General features: G+C 44.6%; 1 protein-coding gene across 2 annotated transcripts in view; it reads left to right on the forward strand.

The window, feature by feature from the left end:
- Positions 1-26,866, forward strand: part of dtd1 (D-aminoacyl-tRNA deacylase 1) — a 208,729-nt gene extending 181,863 nt beyond the window's left edge. The window contains exons 6-8 of one of the 2 annotated variants that reach the window (XR_011355992.1): positions 12,226-12,342; positions 14,742-14,833; positions 26,634-26,866. The gene's annotated coding sequence lies outside the window, so the exon portion shown is untranslated. The remainder of the gene's footprint in view (positions 1-12,225; positions 12,343-14,741; positions 14,834-26,633) is intronic. The other variant, XR_011355993.1, reaches the window with a different exon arrangement.
- The last annotated feature ends 460 nt before the right edge of the window (positions 26,867-27,326 follow it).

Here is a 27,326-nt window from a genome sequence, read left to right on the forward strand (position 1 = left end):
TCAGTGCACATCTTACCATTGGCTCATTTTAAGTAAATGAGCCAATCATACTACATTGTGTTCAAGTTTATTTGTCACATACGTACCTAGTACAGTGAGAAGGGATCTTCTGTGAGCAGACTGACAGGTTATCTCTAACATTCATACAGCTGTTTAAGAGTACAATTTACAGAATATTGGATTACAATAAGGTCAGTGAGCACCCAGAAAGGGCAGAGTCGTGATCCCTGGGGATTAGACTCCTCCTTCAGTTCTTTGAGGGGCTTCCTGCACATCTCAACGCCTCAATGCCTGGTAGCAGAAGAATTTTAAACTGTTGTCCTTCCCCACAGAGTTCTTGTGTGGCTGCGCCAAGCATCAGTGTGTCTCTTAGCATGTACTCCTGCAGCCAAGAATGTGCATTCCCTCACTGACATCTCACTGTGCTAGAAAACCAACAATATTTGGGCAGATGAAAGGGCATCTTTCACCAATCTTCCAGCAGCTCTGAATGTCTGTCTCTGCGTACTTCCCTGGGAACAGTCTGCAGATCAGAGAGTCCTCTGTTAGACTGCTGCTGGGGACATACTTTGCCCAGCATACTTCTTTGTGCGAAGGAGCTTGCCCTCTGTCTTCCAGTGATGGCACAAAGTTGCTGCACTATTTTTCCACTGGTCTCTTATCTATGCAAATAGCTTCCTCATCAACTTGTTCTTCCACACTGTCACTCAAACCCTCCGGAATGAACAATTTCAATTGCAGAGACTCATTCTTGCAGGTGTACATTATTATTGCAGATTTTAAAAAAAACATTAACATCTAAATGGATTAAAAATGCACTTTGTCACAGAATTGCAATTAGCTTAGTTTACTTTTATTCATCACACAACACTAAGTTCAGTGAGAAAGGTTCTTCTGTAAGTAGTCTGCAGGTATCCTAGGCTTCATGCAGCTCTGTAAAGAGGATAATTTAGAGTTAATGAGAATATGATGAAAAGAAAGATCAATGAGCACCAAGCAAGGCGGTGTGAGAGCACTGTTGTGGGGTTCATTCAGGAGCCTGATAGCTTCTGGGGAGTAACTGTCTTTAAGCCTTTTGGGGCACGCTTTCATACTCTTGAGCCTTCTCCCCAATGGGAGGAGAGCATTTGTCGGAGATATGATGCATCCTTCAGTGCATTGGCTGATGTTCTTAGGGAGTGGGAGACTTCAATGGTCAGTCACCGAGGAGTTCATCAAGGTCTGAGATCCCCAGGAGGTATCAGAAGAAGACCACACTCTCTTGAGAAAAAGATTCTGTTCCATGATTTAAATTATTTTTAAGTGCACTTAGATATTTTAATATCTATATACTTGTGTAATCGTTGATACTATGTAATAGTCGAACACCCTCCCCCCGTTTTGAACCAAAAAATCATGTGTTTTCATACGACCTGTGTAAAAGTTGACCCCTTTTTTTGGGCGTGACTGTCCATCTATCCAAGCCCCCGGCATTGGATTCTCGCCCTGGCCACCCACCCACTGGAGCTCCAGACACTCCGGCCATGGATCCTCGCTCTGGCCGCCCACCCACTAGAGTTCCAGACACCCCGGCTACAGATCTTCGCCCTGGCCGCCCGTCCACCAGAGTTCCAGACACCCCAACCACGGATCCTTGCCCCCCTGCTGCCCACTCACTGGAGTTCCAGATGCCCCAACCGTGGATCCTCGCCTCAGCTGCCCACTCACTGAAGTTCCAGTTGCACTGACCGTAGATCTTCACCTTGGGTGCCTGGCCACCAAAGCTCACGATGCCCCAATCACGGGCCCTTGCCCTGCCTCCCGCCCAGCCACAGACTCTCTCCTAGGCCCCAGCCACTCATCTGAGCTTTTGACGCACTGAACATGAACTCACCACCCGGTTTCGGCCATTTGAGCCCCTGATGCCTTGAACAACACAGGTAAACAAGAGCGGTCAAAATTATGCCTCAACTAAAAGTTGACCACCACCCCCCCCCCCCCAAGTTGACCCAAAAAATTGGTCCAAAAGTTTCTATGATTACACAAATATATACAGTATTTTATTTAACCCATTTTCTTTTCAAAATTCTTTGTTTTATATTTAATTTTTTAGTAGATTGGAGGCCTGTGACTAGTGCTATGCTAGTCATGGTGTTAGGACCATTGTTGTTTGTTATCTATATCACTGATCTGGATGATAATGTGGTTAATTGGATCAGCGTTTGCAGATGAAACTAAGATTGGAGGTGTTGTGGACAATGAGAAATGTTTTCAGAGCTTGCAGAAGGATCTGGAAAAATGGGCTGAAAAATGATAGACAGGATTTATTGGAGACAAGTGTGAGGTGTTGCATTTTGAAAGGACAAACCAAGAAAAGACATACACAGTAACTGGTAGGACACTGAGGAGTGTGGTCGAACAGAGGGATCTGGAAATACAGATACATAATTCCTTGTAAAAAGCATCACAGGTGGAAAGGATTTTAAAGAGAGCTTTTGGTATATTGACCTTTGTAAATCAAAGTACTGCGTATCAGAGTTGGGATGTTACGGTAAAGTCGTATAAGTCAATGGTGAGGCCATATTTGGAGGATTGTATGCAGTTTTGGTCACCTGACTATAGGGAAAATATCAATAAGATTGAAAGAGTGAAGAGAAGATTTACGGTAAATATTTGAGTATAATGCGAAATTTTTTTTTACCCTTTTTCCCTTCAAAAATAGGGGGGGGGGGTTCGCATTATACACGAGAGTTAAATTTAAAAAAAAAATTTCTGCAACTCGCATTGTGACTCAGGCAGCCAGGCAGGCGAGTGGTAGTCGGCAGCATGACTTGGGCGGGTTAGTGGTAGTCATCAGTGCAACTTGGGTGGCCGGGTGAGCGGTAGTCGGCAGTGCGATTCGAGCGGCTGGATGAGCGGCTGGAGAGACGGCAGCACGAGTCAGGTGGGTGGGGGGGGATGTATTATACACAGGGGTAAAAATTTTCCCCCTATTTTCCCTCAAAAATAGGAGATGGGTCGCATTATACAAAAAACGCATTAGACACAAATATTTTTTTAAACTTTATTTAAAAACTTTTAAAACAACATAAAATCAATAACAACAACAAAAAAGATTTTTATATAATATAATAAACTCCCCTCCCTCCCTCCCCCTCAGCCAGCTCCCTTAAGGGGAGCCAAGAAAAATATAAAATATATACAATATTTTAAGATATTTCCAAACCAATATATTCCAAATAAGACAACCACATTTTAACAAAAATGAATAATTATCATGTAAATTATGTTATTTTTTTCCATATAAATACAAGATCTCAATTCATTATGCCAATGTACTATATTAATATCTACATTATCTTTCCAAGTAATTGCTACACATTTTCATGCCATAGATAACACCAAATGAACAAATGCAATTTGAAACCTATCCAACTCCAATCCAGTCAAAACCAACATTGGAGTCTGATTTTGTCGAGCCTTCTGAACCCAATCCATAATATCATTTCTCTATCCTGATATCTCAAACAACAAATCAAAACTGCACGTGGTGGTTGGCCCGGAACGGGTTTTTTCCTCAACACCCTATGTGCCCAATCTAGTTCCAAACCATCTGGAAAAAAATCACTACCCAACACATTGGGAATCCACTTCTTAAAAATTTTACTGGATCCGAGCCTTCAATATCTTCTGGAAGACCTACTATTTTTACATTATTTCTTCGACCTTGATTTTCTAATGAATCAATCTTCTTCAACAATTCCTTCTTCTGAATCCCCCAATCCACAAAAGGGTCCTCCACTTTTTCCATATTTTCTGTTTCGTTCCACTGGATCTTTATATTCATAAAAGGCTTCTTCAATTTTTTAAAGTTATCCTGTACAGTATCCATTGCCTTTATACATCTATTAACATCATTTTTATCCACATTCATATCCTTCTTCTCAGAAGTCATTTCTTCACAGATATTATTCATTTTAATTTTCATTTCCATAAATCCCTGATTTAACTGTATACATCTGTACTGACATATTTTCCATCTGGTGTGCAATCCCTTCCAAAATCATAAATACAGAATCTAGTCCAGGTTCCATTACTCCCTCTTGAGGCCTACCTTCCTTAATTCCAGCCTCCATAGACTCTTCCTGCCTTAATTCCAACACAGCAGGGCTTTCCTCTTCTTCCGTCGCACTTGTCACTCGTCCAGTGCGGCTGCGGGTCTGCACCCCCATCAACAGCACGCTGACCTCGTCTGCCCGCTGCCGCCCAGGTTCCCCCACAGCCCACACTTTATCTAGAAGTTCCTGAATACGCGCATGCCCAGGAGTGTCGCCAACCACACAGGCGTGTCTTCCGATTCTGCACTGCGCGCCCCTAGACCACTAGGCAATACAGTGGGCTCGCGCGACTGTCCCCGCTTGGCCGACCAACATCACGGGAGTGCGAGTCAGAGCCGGCGGAACCCAAAACGGAACCGGAACCGATTGCAAGATTGGCACCAGAGTTATACTCAGCTGGCCTGGAATATGTTGAGGCTTGGGAGCTCCTGTTGACAACTCCGTGGCTTCAGCTTGATAGGTAGGCCTCAATTCTTCAACGCTTTTATAAGGTAATTTCTTTTGTAACTCTGCCTTGGATTTCTTCACATTTGTAGTCATTTTGAATCTCCACTGTTCAAAAGTCTATAAAAACTATTTTTAACCACTTTTGCGGAACTACATATCTTCTTTCTATGCCATTTTGCCACATCCCCACCAGACACAAATATTTACGGTACTTGGATGTTGCCTGGACTTCAAGAATTGAGTTACAGGGAAGGGTGAACAAATTTGGACTTTAATCCCTGCAGCGTAGAAGAATGAAGGGAGATTTGATAGAGCTATTTAAAATTATAAGGGGTCTAGACAGGGTAAATGTTGGTGGGCTTTTTCCATTGATGGTGGGTGAGATACAAACCATAGGACATATTGTAGGAGTTTAGAAACAGTTATTATTTTAATGGTAGGAGTTCTGAAACAGTTATAGAAGGTAGAAAGAAAAAAAGCAAGGAAAAAGCTAAAATGTTCTTTGTGTAAAATGGCGCATGAAAAAGCAGAACAAAGTAAACAAGATAACAGAGGAATTTAAGCAGACATAGAAATATGCACGTACACACAAAGAGCTTGTTTAATAGGGGGTGGGGAAAGGAGGTGTGAGCACGGGATAAGAGAAAGTTGGAGTCAGTCAAGAGTCAGACGAATAGGGAAAAGTGCCAAACCAATCCAAGAAGGACAAACATAAGACAAATGTAAGGGGAGGTGAAGTAAAAATTGTATAAAAACAAAGAGGCTTCCCGCCCTCGGAGTACTTTCCCGAGGTAAGGGGAGAGTACCCAACCTTGCAATGTTGTAAATATAAATAAATGTTCTTTGTTCTCAACTTTTGTCTCGAGCATATTTTGTGAACGCGAAGGCACTTCTCACAATGGATTAAGGGTGAAATGGGAAAAATTTAGAGGAAACAGTGGAGTTGTTCAAGTGAACCGGTACGGACTTGAAGGGCCGACATGGCCTGTTTCCATGCTGTAAACGGTTATATGGTTATATGGTTAATGGGGGAACTACTTCACACAGAGCAGTGGGAGTGTGGAACAACCTGCCACTTGAGGTGGTGAATGTGGGCTCAATTTTAACATTTAATAATTTGGACAGGGACATGGATGGGAGGGCTATGGTCAGGGTGCAGCTCAGTGGGACTAAGTAGAATCATAGTTTGGTATGGACTAGAAGGGCTGAAGGACCTGTTTTCTGTGTTATATTGTTCAATGGTTCTATGTTCTGAAAGTCAGTGACACTTTATTTAAAAAAAGATCTTTGGCAATCGGCAAATTTTCATGGCTGTCAAAGGCTTTCAGGGGAGTATGAGGAGCTGGGGGGTCTCATTTGAAGGTTTGTCGTCTGGAGTCTGGCTGAACTGAAGTCAACAGGATAGGTCCTCTACATTGAGGTCATGCACGTCCAGATGAGGAGTGGTAGTGAGTTTGTGCATGAGGAATCCAAGGCTTAACTTGTTGTGATATTACACCTAAACCAAGGAAATTTTTTTTGCTTTCCCCTTTCTATTGTGGCTGGAGCTCTGCCCCACACTTCTCCACCAGGAATGTTCTAATTAACACATCATTGATAATGATGGTGAGTTTCTTGTACACGTCGTACAGCAAACATATGAACTGGAATTCTTGTTGCTGAACAGGTACTTCGTTTAATAAACCACCACAATAGTATACATTAAACTAAATCAAAAATAGATAACAAATACAAAAGACAAACAGATAATAAATATTCACAGCTACCCTCACGGGCGAGAAAGTGATGTTACAAAGTTTCAGACAGTCCTTGTGGTGTCAGAGTAGTTTATGATGAATGTAATGGGGGTGGGGGCTGGGTGGTCAAGAGCGTAATAGTCACTGAAAATAAACTGTTCTTGAACCTGGAGGTGCTGGTCTTCAAGCTTATGTAGCTTCTGCCCAAAAGTAGCAGTGAGAGGAGGTTGTGACCAGAGTGATGGGGGTCCTTTACGACGTTGGCTGCCTTCCTAAGGCAACACCTCACATTGATGTCTTCAATCAATAAGAGGTCAGATCCTGCAGTGGTCTTGACGATGTTAGAAACCTTTCCGTTCTTAATTCTGCATTTTCTTTCACCTATGAAGATCATTTGATCCCCACGCAGAAGAGTAAGTGCATCCTCCTCAACTCATTCCTGACAGACTGCCTTCCCTGACAAGACTTGTCTCAGTTGCTCAGGAATTCACATAATATTGGTTGGTCTTAAGTTGGGTTATACATGGCATCTATCCATCTTCTCAATATGTGAATGTAAGGGCACAAGAAATAAAAGTGTTTATGTAGGCTTTAGACACAAGTCTCTTGAAGAGTTGAGAGAATTGTTTTAGAGGTAATGCACCAGTCATAACTCAAGGAGAAGCTGGAGAGGCTGGGAATTTTCTCCCTGGCGCATTGGAGACTGAGAGGAGACCCGATAGAGGCTTATACAGTCACCAGGAGCACAGAAGGGTTGCAGCCTTTTCCCCAGTGTAGGTTTCAGATGAGAGGAGAAAGATTTAAAAGGGAGCTACATGGACACCTTTTACCACCCAGAGGGAGATGGGTCGATGGATCAAGCTGCCAGAGCAGGCAGTAGGGGTGGGGGCAATTAAAATTTTTAAAAAACAGGTTCATGGACAAAAGTGTTTTTGACGGATCTGGGCTGATCACAGGAAAACGAGATAAGCTTGGGAAGGCAGCTTCAGCAAATTGGGCTGTAAAACTCATTGAATCTATGACTCAATCAGAAAGGTCAGACAGTGGTGGAGTCTTGCTGTGCACCAATGACGGATCAGAGGATCATTAGGTGCTTTTAAAGTTGAAAAAAAAAGCAATTGCAAAGACAGATATTCTGCCTTTAAATCACTTCACGCCTCCATAAAAAATCCGAAGGCGGATTGACTGGTTGATCACGCTCCATCTTCCGTCCGCCTGGGGCGGGGGGGGGGGGGGGGGGAGGGAGGGGATAGACTCAGAGGTGGAGTGAAGTTGCTCCACCTCCTCTGTAAAAGGATTGCTGTTGAATGAGGTTCCAAAGGGGAGGGCTGATGATGTCGTGATAACACCGTCAGCATGCGTCCCAGGAGTGTGAATTTTTAAAAATCCCATATGATTAAAAGAGGCTATTACGTTGCACAGGAGACTGACCGGAGTCCTAAGACTGCTTTCTCAGATCTCCATTATAGCTCTTCAGTTGCCATTTTCGAGTATAGGCCACTTTCCCTTCTCAGCATGTATGTTTGAGGTCACAGAGGTGGGCAGCGCTACTGCACCACTCACCCTGCCTCCTTCAGCTTGGGAAGCCGGATCTCGACTCAGCTCTACATAAAGGTACCGTGGGATCAGTAATATAGGTTGTCACCATAAAAGGTAAATTTGCCCCTTTTTTTTAACTGGAGCTGTCTATAATGTGAGGTTTCAGCCAGTCCAGATAAGAGTGATTATCATAATGATACCGTCTTCAACGTCACTTCCTACTCCTTCACTCTCAATGGTTAGATCTCTGAAAGAAGCTGAACAACATGACCTCTATGAATTGGTCTAGAGTATCCTCATCCCTTTCTCTCCCAGGAGGCACAAAGGGAACTGCAGATGCTGGAATCAGAAGCCAAACACACTGCCAGAAGAACCCGCGGACTTCCAATCCCTGCTGGCCTTCTCACCCTGCTCAAGACTGGATCTTTCAGCATCAAATCAATCCCCATCAGTATTCATGCTAATGTATTGAGCAGTGATTCCAAAGGGTCACGCACATCTTGGGATCATCTGGAAGATTTTGGGAACTATACATTGACACTTAATAAAACAAAATAAGGAAGGGCTGGGGGTTCAAACACACTGGAACCAATCAGAAAATAATGGAAACACTCGCCTGGTCATGCAGTATCAGTGGAAAAAGAAACAATGTTAATAGTTCCACTGATGAAAGTTGTGGACCTCAAATTCTTTCTCCATCAATATTGCCTGACCTTTTGAGTATCTCCCGCATGTTACATCTTGCTATATGTTATATTTATTATAAAACAGAAGGCTATTTGGCCCATTGAGTTCTTGCCAGGCCCTAAGAAGGTAGATCATCAATCCCATTTCCCTGCTCATTTTCCAATCCCTTGCACAGTGCCATCCAACACCCTTTAACTCTTTTGTCATCAAAAGAGGTAATTTACAACAGCTAAATAACCAATGAATTTGGGCTGTGGGAGGGAACTAGAACACTTGACTCTGTGCTGTCAGCTCACAAGGTCAGGTTGGTACGCAAGTCCCTGGAGTTGCAAATCTATCTCAGGGGCACCATTCTGCCATCTAGATTTCATAATTCAAGCACCTGCTTTTCACAGTTACCTGTAACAGCTTTCTGTGTATGGGTTTCTAACCTGTTCAAATTCAGGTCAAGGTGTAAGCTCACAATTTCTAAAGGTTTCCATCTTAAAGGGAAGCTTCTTGGCACTTTATATCTCTCTGTCTGGCTTTCTATCTATCTATACAATTACAGTAATTACAGTCAAATTTGTCAGACACATCTTTGAACAGATTCCTTTTGTATCTCCCTTTGTTTAAGTTAATTTCATCATAATTCTTCATCATCATCAACTTGATGTTCCTAATGACAAAGGGGTTAGCTAATGATTGAGTAGCCTGGGACTATACTCACTGGAGTTTAGAAGGATGAGTGGAGGGGGAATCTTATAGAGACATAAAATTATGAAAAGAATAGACAAGATCTATTCAGGGAGGTTGTTTCCATGGGCAGGTGAGACTGGAACTAGAGTACAGAGCTTCAAGATTTGGAAGAGTAGATTTAAGACAGAGATGAGGAGGAACTACTTCTCCGGGAGAATGGCGAATTTATGGAATTCTCTGCCCAAGGAAGCAGTAGAGGGTGCCTCATTAAATGTATTTAAGACACAGAGAGAAATGTTTGAGGAATAGGGGAATTAAGGGTTGTGGGGAATTGGCAGATAAGTGGAGCTGAGTCTATGGCCAGATCGGCTATGATCATATTGAATGATGGAACAGGCTCAACGGGGCCTGCTCCTATTTTGTATGCTTACGTTTTCATGTTACTAGGGTAGGGATGTCAGAGAAAGATACAGCAAAAGAGCAGCCCAGCAGTCCAATGAGTGCACACCAGCATTCAAGTACATATCTCTCATTAATGCCATCTTTTTATTCTTCCCCCATTCCCGTTCTCGCCGTTTCTCCCACTCACCCACACACTTAGGGCAATTTACAGCAATGAGTTAACCTATCAATCTGCAGGCAAGTGTAAAAAAAAACAGAGCACCCGGTGGAAACCCACACAGTTGAAGAGCAGGCAAACTCCTAACAGAGAGCATTAGAGATCATAATTGAACCTGGATATCTTGTGCTATGAGACCACTGTGCTGCTTACACGCCACCTTGCAAGATAAAGGATGTATCTGAGATTGCTATTAAAAAATAAAGGCAGGTGTAGCACACCTCTGTGAAGACCTGTAAGTGAGGTTCAACTACCTAGCTGCTTCCTTTGTTATCAAGTTCTCAAATTCAATCTAAAACAATAAATTCATCAATAATTTATTAATATCGACAGTTTTATTATTAACAACATTTCTCAATACTGATAGTGGGGCATTGTCTTTAGGAGTGAAAACCGATCCAGGATATTCCTTCATGACCTGCCCTTGAATGATCCAAAACAGTCCTTGATAATTCCCCCCACTTGACAAGGCTGAACAAACTTTTGCCATTCTAAACACTCAGTGGATTGAGCAGTGTCATTGGGAGAAAAAAGAACGGTTGACATTTCAGGCTGGAGCGCCTTCATCAAGACCCCAGATTCCGATCTGAAATGTTGACCCTTCCTTTCCTCCCACTGATGCTGCTCATCCCGTAGTGTCCCTCCACCTGATTGGTTTTATCTCCAGATTCCAGCATCTGCAGTCTCTGTGTCTCCAACTTTTCCTATTACTTGCCCAAGAGTTGGCCATTCCCTTTCCTTTTTTCCATTCGGTTGATCCTGGTGCACTGTGCTTTTCTGAATTTTAACACCGTACATGCTGTGACTTTTATTTGTGGCAAGATCTTTGCACTTTTTGGCTTTGCACATGCCTCCTATGACATTGGGGTGGGGTTTTCTTCTACCTTTTGTTTCATGTTCATCATCTGCACTTTACAACAATCTCATCAACTACTAACTCATTGGATTGGTTTGCTTTTATTATAATAGGACCACCCAATTACATTTAAAATGGAAAATTCTGGAAAATCTTTATGATGTTGGCCACCTACATGAGACAGAGCCTCACAAAGACGTCTTCAATGGATGGGAGGCTGGAACTATGTTTGCTACCTTCTGAATTCCTGGGCACTTGAAATACCAAATCAGGCTGTGATGCAATCAGTCAACGTACTTCCACAGTGCAGCTTTAGAAGTTTGATAGATTATTCAAAGACATGCCAAATCTCCCTCCACTGGCTCCTGAAAACAGAGCCCCTCCCCTCACGACACAGTCCCTTCCTCCCAGCACAGAGCATCCTATCCTCACTTCACAGTGTGTATCCTCCTCTTCACTGCCCCCCTTGCCACAGAATATGTCTCCTCCCTCTCCTCCCCCATGGAGTGTGTCTTTCCCCCACCACCTGCCACAGAGTGTTATCTCCCTGCCGTGGAGTGCTTGGAATTAGGATTACCTTGGATCATCATTCTGTCTGTACCAGCATCTGATGATCTTCCTCTGACCCTCCTTATCTAAATGGGTCAGTGTCATTTCCTTTTCTCTTCTCCTATGCTCACATATCCATCCTCCTCATGAATTGCATCTGTGCTCCGCACTTTCACCCACACCCTGTGGCAGTGAAATCCAAACTCTCACTGACCCATGTCCAATTGTGTCAGCATGTTTGCAGACAGTAGTTGGCCTCATCAGCCATAACAATGAGTCGCACTACAGAGAAGAGGTGGAAAGTCTCATGATATGGTGCGAGAGTAAGAACGTAAGTCTTAACATGGACAAATTGAAGGAGATGATCATGGACTTCAGGAGGACCAGGAACAACCACCCTCCACTACATTTTAACAACTCTGTATTGGAGAGAGTGGAAAACATCAGGTTTTTGGAGTTCACTTAACTAGTGACCAATCGTAGACAAACATCTCAACACTTGTCAGGAAGGCACAACAGCTACTGCACTTCCTGAGAATACTGAAATGGGCAAGTCTACTGGCCACCATCATATCAACCTTCAACAGGAGTTCTATTGAGAGCGTCCTACCCAGCTGCATCACAGTGTGGTATGGTTGCTGCAGAGGTCAATGCATAGGACCATAAGTGCAGCCAAAAGGATCACTGGAGTCTCCCTCCCCTCCATCCATGGGATCATTTGTCTGAAGAGGATGTGCAAAATCATTGAGGACCCTTTCCACTTTGCACACAGCATCTTTCAGCTGCTCCCGTTGGGGAAGAAACAGGAGTATCAGAGCCAGCACCACCAGGCTGAGGAACAGCTTAAACATCTGAGACTCACATATTCACAAAACCATATTTATTTATTTGTATGTATGAATAATTGTTCTGCATGTGTATGTCTATGTGGTGTGAACTGAGAAAGCTGTTTCATTGGGTTGTACTTGTGTAATCAGATGACAATAAACTTGATTTGTTTTGTCTTGACCCTTTAAGTGTGACTGAATACACGAACTCTCCAATGCAGCTACAGAGAGTGACCTGACACTGGCCTCCATCTCGCTGGATCAAGGTACTCCTCACCAACTTGCCAGATTGATGATGGACATCCAGGTAAATGGCCATGGGATGAGCTGTCTGCTTGATAGTGGGAGCACGGAGAGCTTCATCCACCCAGACATGGCTCAGCATTACTCCCTCGCGGTTTGGACAGTGAGTCATAAAGCCTTTGGCATCAAAGTCCCATATGGCTGATGTCCGTGGCTACTGCGTGGTAACCCTAACCATGCAGTCCACAGACTACAAAGACTTTAAATTGTTGATGATGTCACATCTATGCACTGCTGTGCTACTGGACTGGACTTCCAATGCCACCTTAAAAGGGCGACGATGGAGTACAATAGGCCCCAGCACCATCCCCCCCCCCCCCACCACTGACTGTAACCAACAGTTCTTAAATTGCCCACTATGTTCCACCAGCGAAAATTCCCCTGGCCCCTACCCCCACCGTTTCCAGCCAGCAACACAAAGATGGCCCTTGGCGCATGACCTGTGGACTCTCAACCTTCAAGATCACCCCTCCATCACCGTTTGCTAATCTCACCCCCGACTGCAAATCTGTTGCCACCAAAAGTAGGAGGTACAGTGCTGGGGGCAGGGTCTTTATAAGGTTGGAGGTGCAGCGGCTACTTAATGAAGGGATCATTGAAGCCAGCACCATCCCTTGGAAAGCCCAAGCAGTGGTGGTGAGCAACAGGGAGAAAAACAAGATGGTAATTGACTACAGTCAGACCATTAACAGATACACACAGCTGGACCCGCACCCTCTTCCCCGCATATCCAATATAATAAACCAAATTGTGCAATATTGGGATTTCGCCACCATTGACCTAAAGTTTGCATACCATCTTCTCCCCATCCACCCGAAGGGCCGCCAATATACTAGTTTCGAGGTGGATGGCCACCCCTACCATTTCCTGGGGGTTCCCTTCAGGAGATGGACTAAATGGTAGACCAGTATGAGCTGCAGGCCACATTCCCTTATCTGGACATCATCATTTGTGGCCATGACCTGCAGAACCATGTCGCCAATCTCCAAAAATTCCTCCAGATCGCCAAACTCCTTAACCTCACATACAATAAGGTTAAATGTATATATCATGTATATCGCAGAACCTGCCTTGTCATCCTTGGCTGCATCGTGGAGAAATGATTCAATGGCCCTGACCCCGAATGCATGCGCCTGCTTTTGAAACTCCCCCTCCCCCACAGCCTCAAAGCCCTGAAAAGGTGCCTGGGTTTCTTTTCCTACAATGCCAAGTAGGTCCCTTGTTAAATCTTCCTCCTTTCCCCTGGTACCCGAGGCCCATGCAGCTTTCAGCCACATCAAAGCAGACGTTGCCAAGGCCATGATGCACGCTGTGGATGAATCCATCCAGTTCCAGGTGGAGAGCAATGCATCTGACTTCAGCCAGGTGGCTAAACTTAACCAGAGAGGCAGACCCGTTGCTTTCTTTTCCCGCATCCTCCAGGGCCCTGAAATTTGACACTTCTCTGTCAAAAAGAAGGTCCAAGCTATTGTTGAGTCAGTACAGCATGAAGACACTACCTAGCCAGCAAACAATTTACCTTGCTGACAAACCAATGGTGGTGGCTTTCATGTTCAACAACCAGCAGCATAGTAAAATCAAAAATAACAAGATATTGAGGTGGAGAATTGAACTTTCCACCTACAACTACAATATCTTGTACTGGCCCGGAAAACTCAATGAGCCCCCAGATGCTTTATCCCATGGAACATGTACCAGCACACAAATAGTCTTATTGCAGGCCCTCCACAATGACCTCTGCCATCCTGGAGACAGCAGATTCTTCCATTTTATCAAAGCCTGCAATCTGCCTTTCTATGACCAGAAACTGCCAGGTCTGCATGGACGCACTTCTATTGACTGGACAGAGCGCAGTTGATAAAGGCTATCTGCCCCTTTGAATGCTTGAGCATTGATTTCAAAGGACCCCTCCCCTCCTCTGACTGTAATTTGTACTTCCTCCACATCATTGACGAGTACTCACGTTTTCTGTTTGCCATCCCCTGCCTGGACATGACAGCTGCCACAGTCATCAAGGCTTTATGCAGCCTCTTCACTCGATATAGCAGGGCTCCCCTGCTATATTACATTTTTTAAGAGTTTTGGGAAATTGATTGTTAAAACTTTGCACTTTGGGAAAATTCAATGTATGGTCACATGGTGCTGAGATAGACAGTAACATGCAATCAAACTTTCATCAACTGTTGGGACACTGTTTTGTGTCATGGATAGAAAGAACTTTTAATGAATCCACTGATCATTTGGACAAGGACTTCTGGGACACTTTTGACATTGTCCCTGGAAAAGGCACTTGCAAATTATCTATGTGATTAAATTCCTAGCCAGGGCAAACATTCTCAAACATTTTCTTGGAGATTGAATACTCTGGGGTGGAAATTCAAGTGTGGATTTTTTTTCTTCCAGAACCAGAGGAAGTGAGACTCATTGAAACCATCAGCCAATGCTTTCAGAACTTGTTGAAGATAGATATTGTAGCGTCGTGGTTGAATTATAAGGTAGGTAATCCAAAGGCTTAGACTGATGATCTTGAGGTGGATGTTTGAATCTCATCTTGACAGGAGAGGATCTAAACTTCAAGTAACTTAATGCACTTGTAACGAAAAGCAATAAATGTGACCCTGACGCTATCATATTTTTGTAACAACCCAGCTAGCTCAGCCCTGCTCCATAGGAGGTATACTTAAACCAGTCTAGTCCATTATCTGTTTTCAGAGTGGGTGAGTTTGACCTATCTTCTGAAAAGGCAAGCACCAAAAAGATAACTTGCTATATCTTTTTTCAAGAGCAATGAAGTTCAAGTACATTGCCACATGTACCAAGATGCAGTGGTAAAGTTTGTTTTGCAAGCAGACAAATTAGACATCTCATCCATTTAAATATAAATTTTAAATTTAAATTTAGACACACAGCACGGTAACAGGCCATTTCAGACCACGAGTCCATGCCATCCAATTTACACCCAATTAACCTACAACCCCCAGTATGTTTTGAACATACTGAAGACACGATAAGACAGAGTTACAGAACGAGATCAGTTGGGTCAGAGCAAAAGCAGCATAGTTTTACTCATGTGAGGATCATTCAGGAGACTGATAATAGTAGGATAAAAACCATCCTTGAATCTGGTGGTGCATAGTTTCATGCTTGTGAATCTTCCTGACTGAGTCAAGAGTCTTATTCAGCACAAAAACAGGCCCTTCGTTCCCACTCGACCAAACTGATGAGAGTTTATAATCACAGAGTCATAAAACATGGGAATGGACCTCTCAGCCTCACCTGTTCACATCGACCAAATTGTCCCATCTGCCTGCATTTGGCCCATATCCTTCTGAACCAACCCTATCCGTATATTCATCTAAATGTTTCTTAAACTTTGCAAACGTACCTGCCTCAACCACCTCCTCCAGGAGCCCTTTCCTTACATCCACCACCTGCTGTGTAAAATTAAAAAAGATACTCCCCAGTTTCCTGTTAAATCTTTCCCCCACCCTCCCTAACTTTAAACCGATGCTCTCTGGCTCTTGATCTCTTTACTCTGAGGAAAAGACTCTGCATTCACTCCTTCTATTCCTCTCATTATTTTGTACAACTCTATGAGATCACTCCTCATTCTCCTGAGCTCCAATGAATAAGGCCCTAACCTGCTCAACCTCCCCATTTGCCTCAGGCCCCGAATCCTGGCAATATCCTCGTAAATATTCTTTTCACCCTCTTCAGCTTGACAACATCCTTCCTGTAGCACATTGGCCGAAACTGAACACAATGGGGCCTCATCAATGTCATACACCACTGCAGGATGACCTCCCAACATCTATACTCAGTACTCTGACTGTTGAAGCCAAGATGATGAAAGTTTTTCTGACCATTTATCTTCCATCTTCATGTTACTATGAACCTGTACTCCTGGATCCCTTTTCTCCACAACATTCCTCAGATCCCTACCATTCACTCTGTAGGTCTTGCCCATGTTAGACTTCCCAAAATGCAGATGCATCAAAATTGTGACTCGTTGTAGCCAAACAAGCACAAAAGATCTCACCAATTACATTTTAAATTAAAATTAATGACCACAATATGCCAAGACAGAAAAAGAGATAATAAATATAAAAGGACAGATGAATAGATATTCACAGTTGCAGTCAGTGGAAAGAAAAACTGACATTTTTATGGGGAAGGCAGATCTTTTGGTGTTCTAGGAGCCAAAAGTGTGTTGTTTGTGGTCGATGGTTTGGCTCTGGACATTGGCGGTGTTCTGGGGTCTGGAGACTGTGAGCATTCTGTCGCTGCCGGTGTGCATGTGCTATTCACTGTGGATGGTTGGCATGGGTTTTGCGGAGTTGGATTTTAGATGGCCTGTGTTGACTAGTATGGCGGGATAGATGTTAGGTGAGTAGGGCTCCGATATTTTCTGTTGACCATTAATTGCATTAACAAGATCGTTACCATTACCAAGTTCATGGACATTACCACATACGATAGCAATTACCACATTCTTTGGCTTGGCTTCACAGATGAAGATTTATGGAGGGGTATGTTCACGTCTGCTGCAGGCTCGTTGGTGACTGACAAGTCCGATGCGGGACAGGCAGGCACAGTTGCAGCGGTTGCAAGGGAAAATTGGTTGATTGGGGTTGGGTGTTGGATTTTTCCTCCTTTGTCTTTTGTCACTGAGGTGGGCTCTGCAGTCTTCTTCAAAGGAGGTTGCTGCCCGCCAAACTGTGAAGCACCAAGATGCACGGTTGGAGGCGATATCAGCCCACTGGCGGTGGTCAATGTGGCAGGCATCAAGAGATTTCTTTAAGCAGTCCTTGTACCTCTTCTTTGGTGCACCTCTGTCTCGGTGGCCAGTGGAGAACTCGCCATAGAACACGATCTTGGGAAGGCGATGGTCCTCCATTCTGGAGACGTGACCCACCCAGCGCAGTTGGGTCTTCAGCAGCATGGATTCGATGCTTGCGACTCTGCCAGCTCGAGTACTTCAATGTTGGTGATGAAGTCATTCCAATGAATGTTGAGGATGGAGCGGAGACAGCGCTGATGGAAGCGTTCTATATGCCGTAGGTGATGCCGGTAGAGGACCTATGATTCAGAGCCGAACAGGAGTGTGGGTATGACAACAGCTCTGTACACGCTTATCTTTGTGTGTTTCTTCAGGTGGTTGTTTTTCCAGACTCTTTTGTGTCGTCTTCCAAGGCGCTATTTGCCTTGGCAAGTCTGTTGACTATCTCTTTGTCGATCCTTGCATCAAATGAAATGGTGCAACCGAGGTAGGTAAACTGGTTGACCGCTTTGAGTTCTGTGTGCCTAATGGAGATGTGGGGGGGGGGGGGCTGATGGAGGACCTCAGTTTTCTTCAGGCTGACATCCAGGCCAAACATTTTGGCAGTTTCCGCAAAACAGGACGTCATGCGCTGGAGAGCTGGCTCTGAAAGGGCAACTAAAGTGGCATCGTCTGCAAAGAGTAGTTCACGGACAAGTTGTGTCTTGGTGTGAGCTTGCAGGCACCTCAGATTGAAGAGACTGCCATCCGTGCGGTACTGGATGTAAACAGTGTCTTCATTGTTGAGGTCTTTTATGGCTTGTTTCAGCATCATGCTGAAGAAGATAGTAAAGAGGGTTGGTGCGAGGACGCAGCCTTGCTTCACGCCGTTGTCAATGGAGAAGGGTTCGGAGAGCTCATTGCTGTATCTGACCCAACCTTGTTGGTTTTTTTGTAGTTGGATAACCATGTTGAGGAACTTGGGGGGGCATCCGAGGCGCTCTAGTATTAGCCAAAGCCCTTTCATGCTCACGGTGTCAAAGGCTTTGGTGAGGTCAACAAAGGAGATGTAGAGTCCTTTGTTTTGTTCTCTGCACTTCTCTTGGAGCTGTCTAAGGGCAAAGACCATGTCAGTAGTTCCTCTGTTTGCGCGAAAGCCACACTGTGATTCTGGGAGGACATTTTCGGCGACACTAGGTATTAGTCTATTAATGAGAATCCTAGCGAAGATTTTGCCTACATTGGAGAGCAGCGTGATTCCCCTGTAGTTTGAGCAGTCGGATATCTCGCCTTTGTTTTTGTACAGGGTGATGATGATGGCATCATGAAGGTCCTGAGGCAGCTTTCCTTGGTCCCAGCAGAGCATGAAAAACTCATGCAGTTTGGTATGCAGAGCTTTGCTGCCAGCCTTCCAGACCTCTGGGGGGGATTCTATCCACACCTGCTGCTTTGCCACTTTTCAGTTGTTCAATTGCCTTATATGTCTCTTCCAAGGGAAGGACCTCATCCAGCTCTAGCCTTGCCTAGCTTCAAGGGTTGTTGAGGGAGCTGGAGCAGGGCGGATTCCTGGACTGAGTGGTTGGCACTGAAAAGAGATTGGAAATGTTCTGACCATCGATTGAGGATGGAGATCTTGTCGTTGAGGAGGACTTCGCCGTCTGAGCTGCGCAGAGGGCTTTGGACTTGGGGTGAGGGGCCGTTCACAGCCTTTAGAGCCTCGTAAAAACCCCTGAAGTCGCCAATGTCAGCGCTAAGCTGGGTTCGTTTGGCGAGGCTAATCCACCACTCATTTTGGATCTCCCAGAGTTTGCGATGAAGATGGCTGCATGCGAGACAGAAGGCTCATTTTTTATCTGGCCAGGAAGGCTTTGCAAGGTGAGACTGGTGGGCAGATCGCTTCTTTGCCAGCAGCTCCTGGATTTCCTGGTTGTTTTCGTCAAACCAGTCCTTGTTTTTCCTGGAGGAGAAGCCCAGTACCTCTTCAGTGGATTGCAGTATGGCCGTTTTCACCTGATCCCAGAGGGTTTCAGGAGACGTGTCCGTGAGGCAGTTTGCATCCTCGAGCTTTGCTTGGAGGTTTGCCTGGAAGTTTTCTCTCACTATGTCTGACTGCAAGTTTCCAACATTGAACCTCTTTCTGGGGGCTCCACTGTTCTTGAACTTTGGCTTGAAGTGAAGGTTGAGCTTGCAGCGAACAAGCCGGTGGTCAGTGTGGCATTCCATGCTGGGCATGACCCTGATATGGAGCACATCTCGTTTGCCTCTTCCTCGCACCAGAACGTAGTCCAGGAGGTGTCAATGTTTGGATCGGGGATGCATCCAGGTAGTCTTCAGACTGTCTCTTTGCTGGAAAAGCATGTTAGTAATGACAAGCCACTGTTCTGCGCAGAGTTCCAACAGGAGGCGCCCATTGTCATTGCACTTGCCGACACCATGCTTACCCAGGATTCCTGGCCAGGTTTATGAGTCTTTGCCGATGCGAGCGTTGAAGTCGCCAAGGATGACAAACTTGTCGGCTGTAGGGGTGCGTTAGATGAGGTTGCGCAGATCAGTGTAGAACTTGTCCTTTTCTGCTGGTTCCGCCTGAAGGGTTGGAGCATAGACACTGATGAGAGTGATGTGTCACTTGTTTTGAAGGGGGAGTCGCATGGACATGATCCGGTCAGAGTGGCCTCTCGGGAGGTTTTCGAGTTTGGAGGTAATGGAATTCTTGACCATGAAGCCAACACCAGATAGGCGTCATTCAGCCTGAGGCTTGCCAGACCAGTAGAGTGTGTAGCCCATGCCGTGTTCTTGGAGGCTGCCTACATCTGCAAGGCGGACTTCGCTGAGAGCGGCTATGTCGACGTCGAGTCTGAGGAATTCATGTGCGATGAGGGCAGACCGACGTTCAGGTCGGTGACTGACAGCCTTTTCTTGCATGGTTCTGATGTTCCAGCATGCTAGCTTGAGTTTGTGTGCATCTTTTGAGGGGGAGGACGTGGACATGTCCTCGGGCCTGCGCAAAGGAGCTTTTAGGTGGAGTGCAGTGTGCGCAGTACTGGCCCCACCCTTTACACCCATGGTTCGTGTGCCGTGGCCAAGCAAGCTGGGACGTGGCAGTGAGGTCCTTGGGTCATAGGTTTTATATCGGAGTAACCTTCTCTTATGCAGGTTGCTTAACTGGGCTGAAGAGGCCTGCCTCCCCTTTTAGGTCGAACCATTTCTGGAGATCTACGACCGCTGTCCACAGTTATGGAGTGGTGCGCCCTGGAATCGGCCTGCGTGCATTTATTCCTGCTGCGGCCGAGTAAAGGGGATGCAGCATTGGCTGCATTACCACAATACCAGGGATGTAATGAGTCCTTTTGTGTTCATTAATAAACAGTTTAAAAACACATCTGTACTTTGCTATGAATTTGTTCTAATGCGTCACAGTTAGGACCCTACTTAGCCTCCAAACAGGTTTTTTTTATGGATAGTAATTGCTACATTTTAGTCAACAGAAAATATCCAGCAATTTTAGTCAACAGAAATTAGCCACATCTACACAGAACTGCAAGGATGGCTTGAATCTTGGAGTATTGGATTGAATGGACATTATTGCAACTTTGGAGGGGAATCAGTTCTACCATCCTTCTTCAGTTTGGAGCGATACTGAAAGCAATATGGGAGCCATGTTGGAAATGCCAAGTGCAGGCTGCTGTCAGCAATCCACCTCCATTGGCCTGAGCATCAGCCAAAGAGGGATCCAGGGCTTCTAACCCTAGAGCAGAATGTCATTTGATGAGAATCACCATGATATTATTGACTGCTGCCGTGGTGGAAACTCGCTCATTGACAGCAGTGTATCTCACCATCAGAAGTGGTAGACCCACGTTTATGGATTCCTTCAGTGTATTTGTTGCAAGTTTGAACACAGTTTGGATGTGCTGCTGCTTGTCCATTGGGGACTGTTGATTTTGGGCTTGTGTTGTGCGTGCTTGGTACTCAAGCTCGGCGGACGGTTGGAGGGGAATGCGTAAAATGGCCACCTCCGCAGCCGGTGTCACCGCTGAGGCGTAATGTATCACAGACTGACAGGTCAAAGATCTCAAATCAGAACTGAAATGGCAGAGCCTAGATAAAAGTTGTTCAAAAGCATTCTCATTGCAAGGGCTGAAACAGGCAAAAGAAGAGGTAGCTTTGGCAGATGGGAATGAAGACCCTCTAAAACCACTGCAGAAGACATCGACTGAATTTAAAGTCAGCAACTTAGAAATGGCTGAAGGTGTGTCACAAAATGGTGCTGAAGAGGATGAAAATGCAAAGGATGTCCAATTCCAACTGGAGAAAGAGTCAAATATTAAGGCAACATCTGACATCCCTACCACCCTTTGCGTAAAGAAATTTCCCCTCATGTTCCCCCTATAATTTTCCCCCTTCAATCTTAAACCACGCCCTCTAGTATGAATCTCCCCCACTCTTAATTCAAAAAGCCTATCCACGTTTACTCTGTCTGTCCCTTTTAAAATCTTAAACACCTCTATCAAGTCCCCTCTCAATCTTCTACTCTCCAGAGAAAAAAGCCCCAGTCTGCACAACCTTTCCCTGTAACTCAAACCTTGAAATCCTGTCAACATTCTCGTGAACCTTCTCTGCACTCTCTCTATTTTGTTTATATCTTTCCTATAATTTGGTGACCAAAACTGTACACAGTACTCCAAATATGGCCTCACCAATGCCTTGTACAATTTCATCATAACCTCCCTACTCTTGAATTCAATACTCCGATTTATGAAGGCCAACATTCCAAATGCCTTCTTCACCACACCATCTACCTGAGTATCAGCCTTGAGGGTACTATTTACCACAACTCCTAAATCCCTTTGTTGCTCTGCACATCCCATTTAATGCATATGACCTATTTAGATTTGCCTTTCCAAAATGTAACACCTCACACTTATCTGTATTAAATTCCATCAGCCATTTCTCAGCCCACACCTCCAGCCTTCCTAAATCATCTTTTAATCTACGGTAATCTTCCTCACTGTCCACAACACCACCAATCTTTGTATCATCCACAAACTTGCTTATCCAATTCTCCACCCCTACTTCCAGATCATTAATATATATAACAAACAATAGTGGACCGAGGACCGATCCCTGAGGAACTCCACTAGTCACCGGCCTCCAATTGGACAAACAATTTGCTACCACTACTCTCTGACATCTCCCACTGCTGAATCCATTTCACTACCTCCTCTTTTATATCTAATGCCTTCACCTTTTTTCCTAACCTCCTGTGGGGAACTTTGTCAAAAGCTTTACTAAAGTCTAAATAGACAACATCCACAGCTTTCCCTTCATCAACCTTTTTTGTAACCCCCTCGAAAAACTCAATCAGGTTTGTCAAGCATGATCTACCCCTGACAAAACCATGCTGATTACTCCCTAGCAATCCCTGTACCTCCAAATATTTGTTAATAGCATCCCTCAGAACACTTTCCATCAACTTGCCCACCACAGACGTCAGACTTACAGGCCTATAATTCCCAGGTTTGCATTTGGACCCTTTCTTAAACAGAGGAAACACATGCGCCACCCTCCAATCCTTTGGCACCACCCCCGTGGCCAGTGACATCCTAAATATCTCTGTTAATGGCCCCACTATCTGTCCATTAGCCTCCCTGAGTGTCCTTGGGAATATTTTGTCCAGTCCCGGAGATTTATCCACCTTTAGCTTTTTCAACACAGCCATCACTACCTCCTAGGTTATCCTTATATGCTTAATTACCTCCCCACTATTTTTCTTTACCTCAACTGGTTCAATATTTTTTTCCCTAGTGAATACCGAGGCAAAGAAATCATTCAAAATTTCCCCCATTTCCTTTGACTTCTCACTCAGCCTACCCTCACTATCTACAAGGGGTCCAATTTTATCCCTCACTAATCTTTTACTTTTAATGTACTTATAGAAACCCTTTGGATTTATTTTTACTCTGTCTGCCAAAGCCTCTTCGAGCCTTTTTTTGGCCTTTCTAATTTCTTTCTTAAGATTCCTTCTACACTCCTTGTAGTCCTCCTTCAAATTGTCAGTTCCCTGTTCTTTATACCTCTTGTGTTCTCTGCACTTTTCTTGGAGCTGTCTGAGGGCAAAGACCATGTCAGTGGTTCCTCTGTTTGCGCGAAAGCCGCACTGTGATTCTGGGAGAATATTCTCAGCGACACTAGGTATTATTCTATTTAGTAGAATCCTAGCGAAGATTTTGCCTGCAATGGAGAGCAACGTGATTCCCCTGTAGTTTGAGCAGTCTGATTTCTCGCCCCAAAGTTCCTCAACATGATTATCCAACTGCACGAAAACCAACAAGGTCGGGTCAGATACAGCAATGAGATCTCTGAACCCTTCTCCATTAACAATGGCGTGAAGCAAGGCTGTGTTCTCGCACCAACCCTCTTTTCAATCTTCTTCAGCATGATGCTGAACCAAGCCATGAAAGACCCCAACAATGAAGACGCTGTTTACATCCGGTACCGCACGGATGGCAGTCTCTTCAATCTGAGGCGCCTGCAAGCTCACACCAAGACACAAGAGAAACTTGTCCGTGAACTACTCTTTGCAGATGATGCCGCTTTAGTTGCCCATTCAGAGCCAGCTCTTCAGCGCTTGACGTCCTGCTTTGCGGAAACTGCCAAAATGTTTGGCCTGGAAGTCAGCCTGAAGAAAACTGAGGTCCTCCATCAGCCAGCTCCCCACCATGACTACCAGCCCCCCCACATCTCCATCGGGCACACAAAACTCAAAACGGTCAACCAGTTTACCTATCTCGGCTGCACCATTTCATCAGATGCAAGGATCGACAATGAGATAGACAACAGACTCGCCAAGGCAAATAGTGCCTTTGGAAGACTACACAAAAGAGTCTGGAAAAACAACCAACTGAAAAACTTCACAAAGATAAGCGTATACAGAGCCGTTGTCATACCCACACTCCTGTTCGGCTCCGAATCATGGGTCCTCTACCGGCACCACCTACGGCTCCTAGAACGCTTCCACCAGCGTTGTCTCCGCTCCATCCTCAACATCCATTGGAGCGCTCACACCCCTAACGTCGAGGTACTCGAGATGGCAGAGGTCGACAGCATCGAGTCCACGCTGCTGAAGATCCAGCTGCGCTGGATGGGTCACGTCTCCAGAATGGAGGACCATCGCCTTCCCAAGATCGTATTATATGGCGAGCTCTCCACTGGCCACCGTGACAGAGGTGCACCAAAGAAAAGGTACAAGGACTGCCTAAAGAAATCTCTTGGTGCCTGCCACATTGACCACCGCCAGTGGGCTGATAACGCCTCAAACCGTGCATCTTGGCGCCTCACAGTTTGGCGGGCAGCAGCCTCCTTTGAAGAAGACCGCAGAGCCCACCTCACTGACAAAAGGCAAAGGAGGAAAAACCCAACACCCAACCCCAACCAACCAATTTTCCCTTGCAACCGCTGCAATCGTGTCTGCCTGTCCCGCATCGGACTGGTCAGCCACAAACGAGCCTGCAGCTGACGTGGACTTTTTACCCCCTCCATAAATCTTCGTCCGCGAAGCCAAGCCAAAGAAAGATACCTCTTGTACACCTCCCTTTTTCTCCTAGCCAAATTTACAATATTCCTTGAAAACCAAGCCTCCCTATGACTTCCAGCCTTTCCTTTGATCCTCACTGGAATATAACTACTCTGTACCCTCAAAATTTCTTTTTTGAATATCCTCCATTTTTCATTTACACCCTCACCTGAAAATATCCTGTCCCACTCAATACTCCCCAAATCCCTTCTTATTCCTTCAAAATTTGCTCTTCTCCAATCCAGAACCTCAACTTTAGGCCCCTCCTTGCTCTTCCCTAAATCTACCTTAAAACTAACAGAATTATGATCACTAGACCCAATTGGATCTCCAACATTAATGTCTGATACCTGACCTAGCTCGTTCCCTAACAGGAGATCCAGTATTACACTGTCCCGAGTCGGTTCTTCTACTAATTGATTCAGAAAACAATCTTGAACACATTTAACGAACTCTAGCCCATCCAGCCCTCTAACTGTATGGGTATCCCAATCAATGTGAGGGAAGTTAAAATCTCCCATGATCACTACCTTATGATTCTCACACATTTAACGTTATCTCTCTACACATTTGTTCCTCTAGTTTTCTTGACCCATTTGGTGGCCTGTAATACACCCCTATTAGCACCCTCATGTCTCCTTCACCCCTCAATTCCACCCAAACAGCCTCACTGGACGATCCCTCCAGACCATCTTGCCACCTCACGGCAGTAATGTCCTCCTTAACAAGCAGAGCAACTCCTCCCCCTTTTTTACCCCCTGATCTATCACATCTAAAACAAATGTATCCTGGAACATTAAGTTGCCAGTCCTGCCCCTCTTGTAGCCAGGTCTCACTAATTGCCACAATATCGTGACCCCAAGTATCTGTCCATGCTCTAAGCTCATCTACCTTGTTCACTATACTTCTTGCATTAAAATATATGCATTTCAGAGAACGACCCTCACATACATTCTCTTTTCTACCTTCTACCCTAATCTCCATCCTACCTTTGTCATTGTTTTTATTCTTATCTAGGTGGCCATGCTCCCTTGACTCTAGAAGTTCTTCTTCTTGCTGAGAGATGTTGCCACCTCTTGGAGAGTCTCAAGCTTCAGCAGCGGGACCATGACTTATATTATCCAAAAACTGCTTACTCAGGCACCTATTCCCAGCACAAAAAGAAAGATAAGTGAGCAAGCTAGCATGCCTAGGCTTCTATCGAATAACACAACTTTCTAGCTTATCATTTTGAATACAAGGTTAGGTCTCTGCCTGAAAGACTGTGATCAAAACAAGCAGGAAGATTAAATGTTCTTGGTACACAGATGTCTTTTTGTCAGATAACTGCATTTCTGGGCCCCATGGTGGAATTTAGCTTATGTCTGCTGAGTCTCAAGCAGGTTACTGATTCTCAGCAATGCAGGAGCAAAAAACATGGTTTAAATCCTCCAATACAACCTGTAAATTCCATCATATATTTGCCTGTTCATCTCAGAATCAGAATCAGGTTGTATGAACATGTGTCATGAAATTTATTGTTTGTTTTTTGATAACAGAACTTTGTATTAGAGCTGCAAAATTGGTATCAATTATAGTACAAATTTAAAAAGAATAGTGCGATGAAGAGAAAAAAGGGAGGTCGTATCAATAAGTTCAATGTCTGTTCAGAAATCTGAAGGTGGAGGGGAAGAAGAAACGTTAGGTGTGCGTCTTTCTGTTCCTGTACCTCCTTTCTGATGTTGAGCAAAGGGCATGGCATGGGTGGTGAGGGTCCTTGATGATAGAGACCTCTTTCTTGAAACATCACCACTTAAAAATGTCCTGAATGGAGTGAAGACTAACGCCCATGATGATGCTGGCCGAGTTTAGCACTGTCTGTAGCCTTGTTCTATCTCAGTAATTTGGTATGAGAGATGGATTATTTGATCAGTTATCTTGAGCAGTACTAGAGAACATGATGCAATGTTAATCTTTCCTGCAGGGCAGCAAGCCCATTTGCAATGGAAAGCCAACCTTCAGGAAGAAGAGAACAAATGGAAGATAGGAGCCTACAAAGCTCAATGACGGACCAGAGGAGCTTTGCTCTTTATTCCGCTCTTCGTCCTGAGTCCTTGGAACAGGGAATTTCTGGAAGATCAAGTCCCAAAAATGGTTAGGGGTGAAAAGCTGAGCAATGGTTCTTTTTAAAAGCAATTAAAGACATGTTTGTGGTAAGTGTTTTTGACATTTTTCTGAACGCCACTCCTGCCACATTACCTGGTTGTCATTAAACCAAACCATTTTCAGAAATAATGTAGGATGGATGGATGATAATAACTAATAATGATAATGGCTTTATCATTCACATTGGTCAGTGTACAGATGCACCAAAATTCTTACTTCCTCCAGCCACACAGGTACTTGTGTAAAAACAAAACAACTCCATTAGAATTCAGTAAATTACCACAGTACAGAAGGGGATTATAAATATAAAAGCAGACAAGTATTCATCAAAACAGTTAATACAAGAAATTAAAATTGACATTTCAATAGTGCAGACTTGCCTTTTTCTGTCCTTTTATGCCAGAATAGATTATGGTTAGGGTTAAAATATAAAAATAAATTGCAATGCTACCAGAGCTGGTGTATCAGCAATGCTGTCACTGGTTTGGACCCAAGGAAAGTGGGGAGCGGA

Source organism: Narcine bancroftii, chromosome 4, assembly GCF_036971445.1.
Source record: "Narcine bancroftii isolate sNarBan1 chromosome 4, sNarBan1.hap1, whole genome shotgun sequence".
NCBI classification, from domain to species: Eukaryota; Metazoa; Chordata; class Chondrichthyes; order Torpediniformes; family Narcinidae; genus Narcine; species Narcine bancroftii.